Source organism: Callionymus lyra, unplaced genomic scaffold, assembly GCF_982586985.1.
Source record: "Callionymus lyra unplaced genomic scaffold, fCalLyr1.hap1.1 HAP1_SCAFFOLD_85, whole genome shotgun sequence".
Taxonomy (NCBI): Eukaryota; Metazoa; Chordata; class Actinopteri; order Syngnathiformes; family Callionymidae; genus Callionymus; species Callionymus lyra.
Window position 1 is genome coordinate 172,501 of NW_028258584.1, and position 7,500 is coordinate 180,000.

The window sequence follows — 7,500 nt, forward strand, 5'->3', positions numbered from 1 at the left end:
TTCAGCGGCCATCCACTCCAACCTTGTCCGATTTTGAGGCACCAGGCTCGGCCACCCTCCGAGCCTTTTCACTCCCTCTCCTGTTATGGTGCCTCCCTATTAACCTCTAGGTGGTTGCGCTCGTGACATCAAAAAGACCACTTTTTGCAGAGCAGTCACACTCGGAAAAAATTTCTTTCGTCTGGCAAAAGAACCAGAGTGTTCAGCGGTCATCCACTCCAACCTTGTCCGATTTTGAGGCACCAGGCTCGGCCACCCTCCGAGCCTTTTCACTCCCTCTCCTGTTATGGTGCCTCCCTATTAACCTCTAGGTGGTTGCGCTCGTGACATCGAAAAGACCACTTTTTGCAGAGCAGTCACACTCGGAAAAAATTTCTTTCGTCTGGCAAAAGAACCAGAGTTTTCAGCGGTCATCCACTCCAACCTTGTCCGACTTTGAGGCACCAGGCTCGGCCACCCTCCGAGCCTTTTCACTCCCTCTCCTTTTATGGTGCCTCCCTATTAACCTCTAGGTGGTTGCGCTCGTGACATCAAAAAGACCACTTTTTGCAGAGCAGTCACACTCGGAAAAAAATTTCTTTCGTCAGGCAAAAGAACCAGAGTTTTCAGCGGTCATCCACTCCAACCTTGTCCGATTTTGAGGCACCAGGCTCGGCCACCCTCCGAGCCTTTTCACTCCCTCTCCTGTTATGGTGCCTCCCTATTAACCTCTAGGTGGTTGCGCTCGTGACATCAAAAAGACCACTTTTTGCAGAGCAGTCACACTCGGAAAAAATTTCTTTCGTCTGGCAAAAGAACCAGAGTTTTCAGCGGTCATCCACTCCAACCTTGTCCGATTTTGAGGCACCAGGCTCGGCCACCGTCCGAGCCTTTTCACTCCCTCTCCTGTTATGGTGCCTCCCTATTAACCTCTAGGTGGTTGCGCTCGTGACATCAAAAAGACCACTTTTTGCAGAGCAGTCACACTCGGAAAAAATTTCTTTCGTCTGGCAAAAGAACCAGAGTTTTCAGCGGTCATCCACTCCAACCTTGTCCGATTTTGAGGCACCAGGCTCGGCCACCCTCCGAGCCTTTTCACTCCCTCTCCTGTTATGGTGCCTCCCTATTAACCTCTAGGTGGTTGCGCTCGTGACATCAAAAAGACCACTTTTTGCAGAGCAGTCACACTCGGGAAAAATTTCTTTCGTCTGGCAAAAGAACCAGAGTTTTCAGCGGTCATCCACTCCAACCTTGTCCGATTTTGAGGCACCAGGCTCGGCCACCGTCCGAGCCTTTTCACTCCCTCTCCTGTTATGGTGCCTCCCTATTAACCTCTAGGTGGTTGCGCTCGTGACATCAAAAAGACCACTTTTTTCAGAGCAGTCACACTCGGGAAAAATTTCTTTCGTCTGGCAAAAGAACCAGAGTTATCAGCGGTCATCCACTCCAACCTTGTCCGACGTTGAGGCACCGATGTCGGCCAAGTTCTGAGCGTTCCACCGCCGAATGCCACTGGTCCTCAACACAGCGGACTTCCAATCCAACCTTGTCCGACTTTGAGGCACCGAAGTCGGCCTCAGCCCGAGCCTTCCCCCGCCGACCTCACTGGAGCCCGCCATCCAGGGACCGGCGGAGGTCGCCCGCATGACCGCGGCAAAGTGTCTCAAAGTCGGGCACGACCGCTCGAGTCACCCGCCAACCCGGTCCGGGGCACCTCCAGGGACCGGCGGAGGTCGCCCGCATGACCGCGGCAAAGTGTCTCAAAGTCGGGCACGACCGCTTGAGTCACCCGCCAACCCGGTCCGGGGCACCTCCAGGGACCGGCGGAGGACGCCCGCATGACCGCGACAAAGTGTCTCAAAGTCGGGCACGACCGCTCGAGTCACCCGCCAACCCGGTCCGGGGCACCTCCAGGGACCGGCGGAGGACGCCCGCATGACCGCGACAAAGTGTCTCAAAGTCGGGCACGACCGCTCGAGTCACCCGCCAACCCGGTCCGGGGCACCTCCAGGGACCGGCGGAGGACGCCCGCATGACCGCGACAAAGTGTCTCAAAGTCGGGCATGACCGCTCGAGTCACCCGCCAACCCGGTCCGGGGCACCTCCAGGGACCGGCGGAGGACGCCCGCATGACCGCGACAAAGTGTCTCAAAGTCGGGCATGACCGCTCGAGTCACCCGCCAACCCGGTCCGGGGCACCTCCAGGGACCGGCGGAGGACGCCCGCATGCCCGCGACAAAGTGTCTCAAAGTCGGGCACGACCGCTCGAGTCACCCGCCAACCCGGTCCGGGGCACCTCCAGGGACCGGCGGAGGACGCCCGCATGACCGCGACAAAGTGTCTCAAAGTCGGGCACGACCGTTCGAGTCACCCGCCAACCCGGTCCGGGGCACCTCCGGGGACCGGCGGAGGTCGCTCGCATGACCGCGACAAAGTGTCTCAAAGTCGGGCACGACCGCTCGAGTCACCCGCCAACCCGGTCCGGGGCACCTCCAGGGACCGGCGGAGGATGCCCGCATGACCGCGACAAAGTGTCTCAAAGTCGGGCACGACCGCTCGAGTCACCCGCCAACCCGGTCCGGGGCACCTCCAGGGACCGGCGGAGGACGCCCGCATGACCGCGACAAAGTGTCTCAAAGTCGGTCATGACCGTTCGAGTCACCCGCCAACCCGGTCCGGGGCACCTCCAGGGACCGGCGGAGGAGGCCCGCATGACCGCGACAAAGTGTCTCAAAGTCGGGCATGACCGCTCGAGTCACCCGCCAACCCGGTCCGGGGCACCTCCGGGGACCGGCGGAGGACGCCCGCATGACCGCGACAAAGTGTCTCAAAGTCGGGCACGACCGCTCGAGTCACCCGCCAACCCGGTCCGGGGCACCTCCAGGGACCGGCGGAGGACGCCCGCATGACCGCGACAAAGTGTCTCAAAGTCGGGCACGACCGCTCGAGTCACCCGCCAACCCGGTCCGGGGCACCTCCAGGGACCGGCGGAGGTCGCCCGCATGACCGCGACAAAGTGTCTCAAAGTCGGGCATGACCGCTCGAGTCACCCGCCAACCCGGTCCGGGGCACCTCCGGGGACCGGCGGAGGACGCCCGCATGACCGCGACAAAGTGTCTCAAAGTCGGGCACGACCGCTCGAGTCACCCGCCAACCCGGTCCGGGGCACCTCCGGGGAGCAGTGGAGGTCGCTCGCATGACCGCGACAAAGTGTCTCAAAGTCGGGCATGACCGCTCGAGTCGCCCGCCATCCCGGTCCGGAGCTCAACACTTTGTCGTTTTTTCCACTCCCTCCCCATTAACCTCTAGGTGGTTGCGCTCGTGACATCAAAAAGACCACTTTTTGCAGAGCAGTCACACTCGGAAAAAATTCGTTTCGTCTGGCAAAAGAACCAGAGTTCTCAGCGGGCTTCCAGTCCAACCTTGTCCGATTTTGAGGCACCAGGCTCGGCCACAGTCCGAGCCCATTCACTCCCTCCCCTGTTGTACTCGCTCCCTATTAACCTCTAGGTGGTTGCGCTCGTGACATAAAAAAGACCACTTTTTGAGGAGCAGTCACACTTAGGAAAAATCCGTTTGCGCTCACACCATCCCTCCCCATTAACCTCTAGGTGGTTGCGCTCGTGACATCAAAAAGACCACTTTTTGAGGAGCAGTCACACTTAGGAAAAATCCGTTTGCGCTCACACCATCCCTCCCCATTAACCTCTAGGTGGTTGCGCTCGTGACATCAAAAAGACCACTTTTTGAGGAGCAGTCAGACACCGAGGTTTTCTGGATTTATGTCCGTTTTCCTGGTTCTCTGACTCGGGCACCTTGTGACCGACATCCCCCCCTTCCCTGGTTCTATTTTGCCGATACTTTGGTGAGTTTTCTACCCGCAAACCAAGCCCCCCAAGCCCGCCGCCTGGTGGGGGAGCATGCCGCCTGGCCCGGTTCTATTTTAGGTCACTTTGGTGAGTTTTCTACCCGCAAACCAAGCCCCCCAAGCCCGCCGCCTGGTGGGGGAAGAGGCCCCCTGGTCCCGGTTCTATTTTAGGACACTTTGGTGAGTTTTCTACCCGCAAACCAAGCCCCCCAAGCCCGCCGCCTGGTGGGGGAAGATGCCCCCTGGTCCCGGTTCTATTTTAGGACACTTTGGTGAGTTTTCTACCCGCAAACCAAGCCCCCCAAGCCCGCCGCCTGGTGGGGGAACATGCCGCCTAGCCCGGTTCTATTTTAGGTCACTTTGGTGAGTTTTCTACCCGCAAACCAAGCCCCCCAAGCCCGCCGCCTGGTGGGGGAAGAGGCCCCCTGGTCCCGGTTCTATTTTAGGACACTTTGGTGAGTTTTCTACCCGCAAACCAAGCCCCCCAAGCCCGCCGCCTGGTGGGGGAACATGCCCCCTGGTCCCGGTTCTATTTTAGGACACTTTGGTGAGTTTTCTACCCGCAAACCAAGCCCCCCAAGCCCGCCGCCTGGTGGGGGAAGAGGCCCCCTGGTCCCGGTTCTATTTTAGGACACTTTGGTGAGTTTTCTACCCACACTGCAGGTCCCCAAATGCCGCCATCTGGTGGGGGAACATGCCGCCTGCACCGGTTCTATTTTAAGTCACTTTGGTGAGTTTTCTGCCCACACTACGGGTCCCCAAATGCCGCCATCTGGTGGGGGAACATGCCGCCTGCACCGGTTCTATTTTAAGTCACTTTGGTGAGTTTTCTGCCCACACTACGGGTCCCCAAATGCCGCCATCTGGTGGGGGAACATGCCGCCTGCACCGGTTCTATTTTAAGTCACTTTGGTGAGTTTTCTGCCCACACTACGGGTCCCCAAATGCCGCCATCTGGTGGGGGAACATGCCGCCTGCACCGGTTCTATTTTAAGTCACTTTGGTGAGTTTTCTACCCACACTACGGGTCCCCAAATGCCGCCATCTGGTGGGGGAACATGCCGCCTGCACCGGTTCTATTTTAAGTCACTTTGGTGAGTTTTCTACCCACACTACGGGTCCCCAAATGCCGCCATCTGGTGGGGGAACATGCCGCCTGCACCGGTTCTATTTTAAGTCACTTTGGTGAGTTTTCTACCCACACTACGGGTCCCCAAATGCCGCCATCTGGTGGGGGAACATGCCGCCTGCACCGGTTCTATTTTAAGTCACTTTGGTGAGTTTTCTACCCACACTACGGGTCCCCAAATGCCGCCATCTGGTGGGGGAACATGCCGCCTGCACCGGTTCTATTTTAAGTCACTTTGGTGAGTTTTCTGCCCACACTACGGGTCCCCAAATGCCGCCATCTGGTGGGGGAACATGCCGCCTGCACCGGTTCTATTTTAAGTCACTTTGGTGAGTTTTCTGCCCACACTACGGGTCCCCAAATGCCGCCACCTGGTGGGGGAACTGCCGCCTAGTCCCGGTTCTATTTTAGGTCACTTTTCTCACTTTCTTACCCACAAATAATGCCCCAAATGCCGCCGCCTGGTGGGGGGAACTGCCGCCTAGTCCCGGTTCTATTTTAGGTCACTTTTCTCACTTTCTGACCCACAAATAATGCCCCAAATGCCGCCGCCTGGTGGGGGGAACTGCCGCCTAGTCCCGGTTCTATTTTAGGTCACTTTTCTCACTTTCTGACCCACAAATAATGCCCCAAATGCCGCCGCCTGGTGGGGGGAACTGCCGCCTAGTCCCGGTTCTATTTTAGGTCACTTTTCTCACTTTCTGACCCACAAATAATGCCCCAAATGCCGCCGCCTGGTGGGGGGAACTGCCGCCTAGTCCCGGTTCTATTTTAGGTCACTTTTCTCACTTTCTTACCCACAAATAATGCCCCAAATGCCGCCGCCTGGTGGGGGGAACTGCCGCCTAGTCCCGGTTCTATTTTAGGTCACTTTTCTCACTTTCTGACCCACAAATAATGCCCCAAATGCCGCCGCCTGGTGGGGGGAACTGCCGCCTAGTCCCGGTTCTATTTTAGGTCACTTTTCTCACTTTTCTACCCACAAATAATGGCAAAAAAAAATGCTTACAGCACCCAGTATTCCCAGGCGGTCTCCCATCCAAGTACTAACTGGGCCCGACCCTGCTTGGCTTCCGAGATCAGACGAGATCGGGCTCATTCAGGGTGGTGTGGCCGTAAGCGAGGGAAGCGCTTGTGAAATGCCCCAAAGTGTTGAAAATGTTCCCCAGGCCCCTGGTTCCCCATCCCCGCAGGAGGAGGCTCCCCAGGCCCCCTGGTTCCCCATCCCCGCAGGAGGAGGCTCCCCAGGCCCCCTGGTTCCCCATCCCCGCAGGAGGAGGCTCCCCAGGCCCCATGGTTCCCCATCACCGCAGGAGGAGGCTCCCCAGGCCCCCTGGTTCCCCATCCCCGCAGGAGGAGGCTCCCCAGGCCCCCTGGTGCAGGAGGAGGCTCCCCAGGCCCCCTGGTTCTCCATCCCCGCAGGAGGAGGCTCCCCAGGCCCCCATGTTCTCCATGCCCGCAGGAGGAGGCTCCCCAGGCCCCTTGGTTCTCCATCCCCGCAGGAGTAGGCTCCCCAGGCGCCCTGGTTCTCCATCCCCGCAGGAGGAGGCTCCCCAGGCCCCCTGGTTCTCCATCCCCGCAGGAGGAGGCTCCCCAGGCCCCATGGTTCCCCATCACCGCAGGAGGAGGCTCCCCAGGCCCCCTGGTTCCCCATCCCCGCAGGAGGAGGCTCCCCAGGCCCCCTGGTTCTCCATCCCCGCAGGAGGAGGCTCCCCAGGCCCCCATGTTCTCCATGCCCGCAGGAGGAGGCTCCCCAGGCCCCTTGGTTCTCCATCCCCGCAGGAGGAGGCTCCCCAGGCCCCTGGTTCTCCATCCCCGCAGGAGGAGGCTCCCCAGGCGCCCTGGTTCTCCATCCCCGCAGGAGGAGGCTCCCCAGGCCCCCTGGTTCTCCATGCCCGCAGGAGGAGGCTCCCCAGGCCCCCTGGTTCTCCATCCCCGCAGGAGGAGGCTCCCCAGGCCCCCTGGTTCCCCATCCCCGCAGGAGGAGGCTCCCCAGGCCCCCTGGTTCTCCATGCCCGCAGGAGGAGGCTCCCCAGGCCCCCTGGTTCTCCATGCACGCAGGAGGAGGCTCCCCAGGCCCCCATGTTCTCCATGCCCGCAGGAGGAGGCTCCCCAGGCCCCTTGGTTCTCCATCCCCGCAGGAGGAGGCTCCCCAGGCCCCTGGTTCCCCATCCCCGCAGGAGGAGGCTCCCCAGGCCCCCTGGTTCTCCATGCCCGCAGGAGGAGGCTCCCCAGGCCCCCTGGTTCTCCATGCCCGCAGGAGGAGGCTCCCCAGGCCCCCTGGTTCTCCATCCCCGCAGGAGGAGGCTCCCCAGGCCCCTGGTTCTCCATGCCCGCAGGAGGAGGCTCCCCAGGCCCCCTGGTTCTCCATGACCGCAGGAGGAGGCTCCCCAGGCCCCCTGGTTCTCCATCCCCGCAGGAGGAGGCTCCCCAGGCCCCTGGTTCCCCATCCCCGCAGGAGGAGGCTCCCCAGGCCCCCTGGTTCTCCATGCCCGCAGGAGGAGGCTCCCCAGGCCCCCTGGTT

General features: G+C 60.4%; 1 non-coding gene across 1 annotated transcript; it reads right to left on the bottom strand.

The window, feature by feature from the left end:
* Positions 1 to 5,978: 5,978 nt before the first annotated feature.
* On the bottom strand, positions 5,979 to 6,097 carry LOC148058383 (5S ribosomal RNA). The gene has a single exon (XR_015709924.1). It is a non-coding gene; the product is annotated as a 5S ribosomal RNA (ribosomal RNA).
* Between the last annotated feature and the right edge of the window lie 1,403 nt (positions 6,098 to 7,500).